The 8390-nt window shown below is 31.9% G+C and overlaps 1 non-coding gene across 1 annotated transcript; it reads right to left on the reverse strand.

Annotated features, from left to right (window-relative positions):
* Positions 1–6219: 6219 nt before the first annotated feature.
* LOC120363824 (small nucleolar RNA SNORA49) lies at positions 6220–6370 on the reverse strand. Its single transcript, XR_005579259.1, has one exon. It is a non-coding gene; the product is annotated as a small nucleolar RNA SNORA49 (small nucleolar RNA).
* Positions 6371–8390: the final 2020 nt, after the last annotated feature.

Below are 8390 nucleotides of genomic sequence, written 5' to 3' on the forward strand. Positions count from 1 at the left end.
ACACCACAGAATTTGAGTAGTTTGTTTTGCAGAAATCACTAGCAGAAGCAAATGCAGATAGAAATGTTTTCTTTCTCCACAATTGGGAAGGCCATTATAGAAGAGAAAGAAGAGAAAATGTGGCAATGCACAAACTGAGTCTGCCATTTAATAGCTGTAAATTTTGGCATTTGGTATTTAAATCATGGATGATATTCTCATATTTTGGGATTTTATTAAAGATTAAATTAGCATAATTAAAGTATCAGACACAGGTATCTGTTCAACAAAAAATGAATAGTTCTTTTTTCTTTCCCCTTATTATTAAATAGATTTTAATAGGCCTGTTTATAGGTGAAACATTATTGCCAGAAAATAATTTCAACTCTATAGTAAGAAATATTTTTTTTTAAATTAAGGAAAATTTCATAGTGCAGGAAGTATTGAAAATGCATTCTATAGAAATAAAAATGTCATTCATTTTAATAAATACATGGCTATCTCACAGGAAGAATACCAAGTTTGAGATACACTGATAAATAAAAGGGTGCCTTTCCAGTGTTCATTGAATTTAAAATTTAGCAAGTAAATAAATGGGAATCACAAACAATTTTTAGCCCAATGAGTTTTCAATAAAGAGAAGACTATAGTACTGTGGGAATATAGAGGAGCAAAATTTGCCCATTTCCTTGAAAATTAACCACTAAACTGATTCAAATTAATAGACAGTAGCTAGTTAATATTAGAGAAATATTCCTTGAAGAAGCAGCAATAAAGGTAAAAGCTGTGAGATGAAAGAATACAAAACGTCTTAGAGAAATTGAGAGATGACTAGTGTGTGTGGGTCCTAGACACCAGCAAGGGTATGTGACTGGAGAGAAAAGTCAGGGCCTTATGAAAAGGGCCTTTAGTAGATTTCCTAATTTCTCTTAAAGGCAATAGCATATTATTGATAGGTGTAAAGCAAGTGATTTCAGATTTTTATTTTAAAATGTTAGCTAAAGAACTCATGATCTATATGACTCTTCAGAGTAAAACTCTTAAGAATTATCATACTTTTTTCTCTTTTGATACACATGGCATGCCCTCATTCGAAAAATATTTGGGCATTATTCTTCTATAATTATACAATGGACATATGAATACTGGTTTTATGACTTGTACTCTCATGCTCTGGTTTAGGACTAAAAAATATATAGCCTATTTAACATGAACAGAATACAAACGGCAAAACTATTTACCACTACATTGTTTCATGATTTAAAAAAAAATCCTACAAAATGAGTGTACACTCAAAACTGTGTCCCAAGTATAGCAAAAAATTTTATGGAAATATTATATTTTTAAAGAAGTTTGGTTAAGTTTTGAAAACTAGCATATAGCATTATATAATTACTAAACTGAAGAACAAAATATTAAATTACCTCTTTTTTTGGTTATAGTATCAAACGTCTATACATCTGCTTCACGTTTAACTGTTAACACTTGTAGTTTGAAAGCCTCTCAGTCTTTCTTGCTGTCTAATGGATGTTTGCTTAATAAGCCTTGAAACTATTGTAGGCTTGAGTTTATATAAATGTCACCTCCAAACACACAATATAATAAATATTTATCCTATATAGAGTGTCCAGATATTCTACCTATGTCTTTCTGGTCTCATTCCTGGAACTTATTTCTACTACCAGGACACTCTTCTCATGAAGATAGTGTTCCTGAGAAAGCAAACAAAAAACAAAAACAAAATTGTCTACTTTCTTTTTACTCTCTTGCCTCTGTTTCTTGTCTCATGAATTCAATTTCCTGGTTCTTTGCTCATAGAAACAATGCTTGGAAACAGAATGTGATTCTGCTTCCTGTGGCACAGGCTCCTCTGCTAGGTTCTTTCCTTTTATCCTTTTATTAAAACTTATTCTAACATTATATTTTATTTTCAGCATATTTTCTACCAAAATTCAGAATTAGCAAGGAATCTCTGGTTAAAGTTAAGCATCATGGCTATGTGAGTTAAATGAAAGTTAAGTATATTCAACATGCATAAATATTGGCATACGGCACAGCATCCAAGGACACAGTCTCACAAGATAATTAAAACACTTAACTTTGATATGTGAGAGCTTGTTTTGAAAATGAAACTCTACACCCACATACAAACATAACATATACCAGAGAATTTTCAAGTTATTTTTTCAAAGGAATGTCTCCTAGTATGATCACAAAAGTTGGATGTGAGGAGTAATTAATTATCTCATACTTTTAGCTACAGTGCTTAGACAGTAGAGATTACACTTTTAAATTGGGACACAAACCTGGAAAAAAAAGTTAAGTTGGTTCTCTGAGGTCTTATGTATAACTAAGAATGCTTATATTTTTCATCAAACTATTCTGTGTTAAAGGTTTGCTTTATAGCCAATTAGTTTTGCTGTATTCAGAGTCATATATTTAATAATGAGAAAAATGTTTTCTACACGTTGTTTTAGAAGAGATGTATGAGCACTTCAGAATTCTATCAGAAAAGAAACATGTATCAAAGTAATTTTTCACTTTGTTACATATTAGAATATATCAACATCTACCCTATATATTAAAGCAAGTTCTATTCAATACATGCATAAATAATGGAATTAATAATATAAAATATAAATGTACAAATAAGTTGACAAATTGTTGAAAATTATTTGCTTGAAGATGAAAGTCAAATAATAAAATTTGGGGAATACCAAAATGTCATATGCTTTTATATGTCTAGGGAGATTGATTACTCAATCCACTTCTTTTTAAAGATTTATGTGCACTCAAATATATTGTAACTCTTTCTGAAAGAAAAGATACTATTCATACAATGAATGTGTTTCATATTGATCTTTAACAACAAAATAATCTTTCAAACATAACTATGTAGAACAGAAATTATTTCAGTATCTAGCAGACTTCTCTTGGAGAAAGAAATATACGGAGAGCCAATTTGGTGTAGAGGATGAGATTCCAAAGCATATTTTAGAAGAAATAAGTGTAATGAATTAAAAAAAAATAAAATTGAAATTCCTTGCGTAAGAAGTAAATGCAGAAGTTCCGTCTCTAGAATGGCAATTCAAAGAGCTCCATGGATCTTTTTTTCCAGTAAAATTGTTGAAAATTATAAAAAAACAACCATCTCTGTCACTTGAAAAGTCATAATGGTACATAGAAAATTATGACGTATTTATTCAAGAAAATCTACTGAAAACTTAGTAAGAACAGTGAGAGTTTTTTTTCATTTGATCTACAACCCACTCTTACCTCTTTCTCCCAGCCTATCTTGATATCAACTCTACTCAAGGCAATGTAGCCAAGAACACAAGACTTTTACTAGATCCCAGTAGGGGACTATGGTATGTTTCTGGGAGTAGCAGGACATCAGAATCTTTCATTTCAGCCCTCACCAGCTGCCACTACCTGTTCCTGAGGTTAAGCTTTTGTTGAATGTGGCCAAGAAGTAGAATGTCACTTCTTCCTGTCAGCTCTAATTCATGGAATGAAGACACTGTTTTGGGTGTAACACTTTGAGAACACTGAGCTCTGATTGCCTTCTTTCTGATTTGTCTCTAAGGCAAAGTTCTCATTTCAGGAGAAGCAAGCTGAGATTACCATTGGCTATTCCTCATCCCAGTGACCCAGTCTCAAAGTAGAGCTGTCACTCTGAAAGGAGAATGCTGCTCTCTTTGCTACCATCACCAGAGCCAAGGCTCTGAAGTTTTGCCCAAAGAAAGGGGCAGAACATATAGCAGAGTGATAAAGCTCTTCCCAAAAGAAGAGTTTGGGGAAATTCAACCATAATGGTGCTTTGAAAATAATGATGGGTTGGTAAAAAGCAAATAAGAGACTGGCACTTTATTAGAGATATATAGTTTGAAACAAAGGCCAGCTAGTTTACTGGAAATAACCAGGAAAGAGTCAGGTTAAGAAGAGCCCTCCTGGTGTTAGGAAAAAATTTTGAATGCTGAACAAATGAAAAGAACTGAAATAATAAACAAAACTCTAATATAACAAAAGCTGTAAATACATAGTATATTTATTTTTATCTCTTTGGTTTTTTTAAAGAAATAAAACTACGTCAAGGGTGTCAGTCTGATATATATATATATATATATATATATATATATATATATATATACACACACATATATAATCATATATATCTGATATATATGTTTCATTATATATATGATTTTCATTTATATATTTTTTGCATTATATATATAATTTTCATTATATATATATTATATATATATGAAAAGGGGGCATGGTGGTTCATACCTGTAATCCCGACATTTTGAGAGGCTGAGGCAAGCAGGTTGCTTGAGCCCAGGAGTTCAAGACCAGCCTGGGAAATGTAGGGAGACCTCATCTCTACAATAAATATGAAAATTTGCCAGGTGTGGTGGTACATACTTGTGATTTCAGCTACCCAGGAGGCTGATGGTCTGAATTTGGTATATATATACTAGACCAAGAAATCTGTAAAGAAGAAACTTATTTCTCATAGTTTTGGATGCCAGAAGTTCAAGATCAATTAGGTGTCAATTTGGTGTCTGCAGAGGTGCCTTGAATGTTACATCTGCCAGAGGACTATGTCTTCATATGGTGAAAAGGATGAAAAATCAAAGGGTTGTAATTCCCTCTAGCCCTTTTATAAGACTCTCATACCATTCATGAAGACAGCTCGAATGGCCTTATCATGTCCTCAAGGTTCCAGCTCTTAATACTGTCACATTGAGATTAAGTTTCAACATGAACTTTGGAAAGGACAAAACAACAAACTATAGCATTAAGTAACAGTTATAACAAAAATTACTGGATATATAACATATATAAATGTAATGTGCACAGCAATAATCACACAAAAAGAAGGATAGTCAAACTTTACAAAACTGCACAAAAGTAAAATTTATATATACATGTGTATCACTATAATTGTTATGCATCTAAAATCAATTCTGATAAGACATAAACAGTAAACTCTACAGTAACAAGGGAAAAATTTTAAAATCTATAGAAAAAATATTATTTAAAAATTAAATATTATTAAAAAAATAAAAATGTTATATAAGAAAAATGGTAATTCAAAAGAAAATAATAAAAAAGGAATAAGGTATCAAAAGGCATTAACTATATAGAAAACTGAAATAAAATGATAGTTATAAATCCAACTATACTAGTAATCTTAAGTGAAAATGAATTTAAATATCTAAATAAAAGTTAGAGACTGTCAGACTAGAGGAAAAATATTAAATAAACAAGATTAATCTACATATTGTCTACAGGAGATGCACTTTAGATCCAAAAATGAAAATTCATAGAAAAGAAAAGAATGAAAAAGTTATATCACGCAGGCAGTAACCATATGAAAGCTGAAATTGTTATACTAATATCAGGAAAAAATAGATTTTAAAACAAAAGGAGTTAAAGAGGTCAAGAGATATATTTTATAAAAATAAAATGGTCAATTTCTCAAAACTAGAAAACAATTATAAGCCTATATGTGCCTGATGAAAAGACATCAAAATCCATTGATACAGAAACTTCCAAAAATGAAGATAAAATTGACAACTTAAAATATTACTTGTTGACTTTAATATTCACTCTCACAATTGGATAATATAACTAGGCAGAAGAGAAACAAAGAAATAGAATACTTGAACAATACTATAAAATAACTAGACCTATTAAACACTTAAGGAAAACTGTAACAACAGTGGATTCTCAATTGCACATGAAACATTATCCAGGAAGACCAAATCCTAGGCCATAAAATAAATCTTGATGAATTTAAAACATTGAAATAATACAAAGTATGTTTTCAGACAATAATCGAGTAAAATAATAAATCAGTAATAGGAAGATTTGGGAAACTCAGAATTATGTGGAAATTAAACAACATACTCTTTTTCATTTCTTTTTGTTGTTGTTGTTTTCTAATATAAAACAACACATATGAGTAGGTGTTCTTGGAAAATGTTGGGAAACCTTTCACATGTTTCAACATTTATTATTGGAAATTATCCCATAGCAAAATTGCTTGGTTTGTATTCTATTCAACACAAGGCTTGTGTTAAAGCAACATCAAGGTCCCAGCATTGTATTCCAGCTCTTCAATGCAACTGCCATCATCCTACAAGCTCCCATCACCAGCACCCTCATAACTGTTTAAATAACACAGCCATGAGTGACAAAAAGAAAAAAGTTAGATTCCACCTTGCATTTACTGTCAGCTCAACTTGTAGGCCCCATAAGAAAACAATATCTTATTGGGGAGGGATATGTACTTTCTCATCTACCCTCAGGCAATGCCAGAGCACTTTCCAGGCAAAAAAAAAAAAAAAAAAAAAAATAGCCCTGAGTAAGGCTGCGGAACAACATAGATAGACTGACCAATAAGAAAGAGAAAATATTCAAGTATTAATGAAATTATTAAAAGGACACACTAAACTTAAAGAAATAAAGATAATTATAAAATTATCTATGAACGACTCTATGCTAAAATTTAGATATGTTGTATAAACTGGACAAATTCTAAGAAAGATATGAATTAGCAAAATGAATCAAGAAAAAAATATAAAATCTTATCAAGTAAAGAGATTAATAATCAAAACTACTACTCCAGGAAACAATAAAACAGCAACGAATTCCTTTAGCCAATAATACCTCTTCCAAACTTTTAAAGTTGAATCAATACAATGTTTTCAAACTCTTGCAAAAAAAAATAATAACAATAAATAACAAAAGAGAACACACTTCCCAATTTATCCTATGAAGCCAGTATTACTTTAACGCCACAACCAGACAAAAGCATAAAAAAAAGGAAGAAAAGAAAAAGAAAATACAGAACAATATCTTTAACAAAAATAGATGGGAAAAATCCTCAGCAAAATATTAATGATCAAAATCCAGCAATACGTAAAACAGTATAATATGCTGTAACTAGGCAGGATTTATCTCAGGAATGCAAAACTGTTTCAACATCTGGAAGTCAATTAATGTAATATTCTACATTAGTAGAATTAAAAACAAAACCAATAAATCATCTCCATAGATATAGAAAAATAAAGGTTACAAAATCCAATGACGTTTAATGATAAAAAAAATTTAAGAAATCAGAAATAGAAGGGAACTTCCTCAGTCTGATAATGGGCTTCTGGGAAAACCCAAAAATAATATCAAACTTAATGGTAAAAAGCAAAATATTTTTGCCTAATATCAGTAACAAGACCAGTATATCTGCTCTAGACTTGTGTAATTAACATTATTCTATAAGTTTCAGTTAGTATTAGGACAATTAGGCCAGAAAATAAAACAAATTCCAAATTGAAAAGGAAAAGGAAAACTATCTCTATTTGCAGATTACATGATCTTGTACTCCAATAATCCACCCAAAACATAGAACTTAAAAAAGAAAGTTACTGGAAGGAATGGCTGTGGGTACAGCTTCAGCAGACTTAAATGTTCCTGGTTCCTGTGTGCTGGCTCTAAAGAACATTGACTCTCCTAGAACAGTGATCGTACTCTGCTAAGAGACAGACTGCTTCCTCAAGTGGGTCCCCGACCGCCGAGCTTCCTGACTGAGAAACACCTTCCAGCAGTGGTTGACAGTCACCTCATACAGAAGAGCTCCAGGTATCGTCTGGTGGGTACCCCTCTGGGAAGAAGTTTCCATAGGAAAGAACAGACAGCAATCTTTGCTATGCTGCAGCCTCTGCTGGTGACACTCAGGAAAAGAGAGTCTGGAGTGGACCTCCAGCAAACTCTAGCAGACCTGCAGCAGAGGGGACTGTTAGAAGGAAAACTAACAAACAGAAAGGATTAACATTAACATCAACAAAAAGGATGTCCACACAAAAACTCCCATCCAAAGGTCACCAACATCAAAGGCAGATAAATTCATGAAGATGAGAAAAAGCCAATAGAAAAAGGTGGAATATTCCAAAAACCAGATTGCCTTTTCTCCTGCAAAGAATGACAACTCCTTGCCAGCAAGGGAACAAAACTTGACAGAATCAGAGTTTGACATATTGACAGAAGTAGGGTTAAGAAGGTGAGTAATAACAAACTCCTCTGAGCTAAAGGAGCATGTTCTAACCCAATGCAAGGAAGCTAAGAACCTTGAGAAAAGATTAGAAGAATTACAAACTAAAATAACCAGTTCAGAGAAGAAAATAAATGAACTGATGGAGCTGAGAAACACAATATGAGAACTTCATGAAACATACACAAGTATTAATAGCTGAATCAATCAAGCTGAAAGAAGGATATCAGAGATGGAAGATCAACTTAATGAAATAAAGTGTGAATACAAGATTAGAGAACAAAGAAAAGGAACAAACAAAACTTCTAAGAAAGATGGTACTATGTGAAAAGACTAAACCTAGGTTTGATTG

This window comes from Saimiri boliviensis, chromosome 3, assembly GCF_048565385.1.
Source record: "Saimiri boliviensis isolate mSaiBol1 chromosome 3, mSaiBol1.pri, whole genome shotgun sequence".
NCBI classification, from domain to species: domain Eukaryota; kingdom Metazoa; phylum Chordata; class Mammalia; order Primates; family Cebidae; genus Saimiri; species Saimiri boliviensis.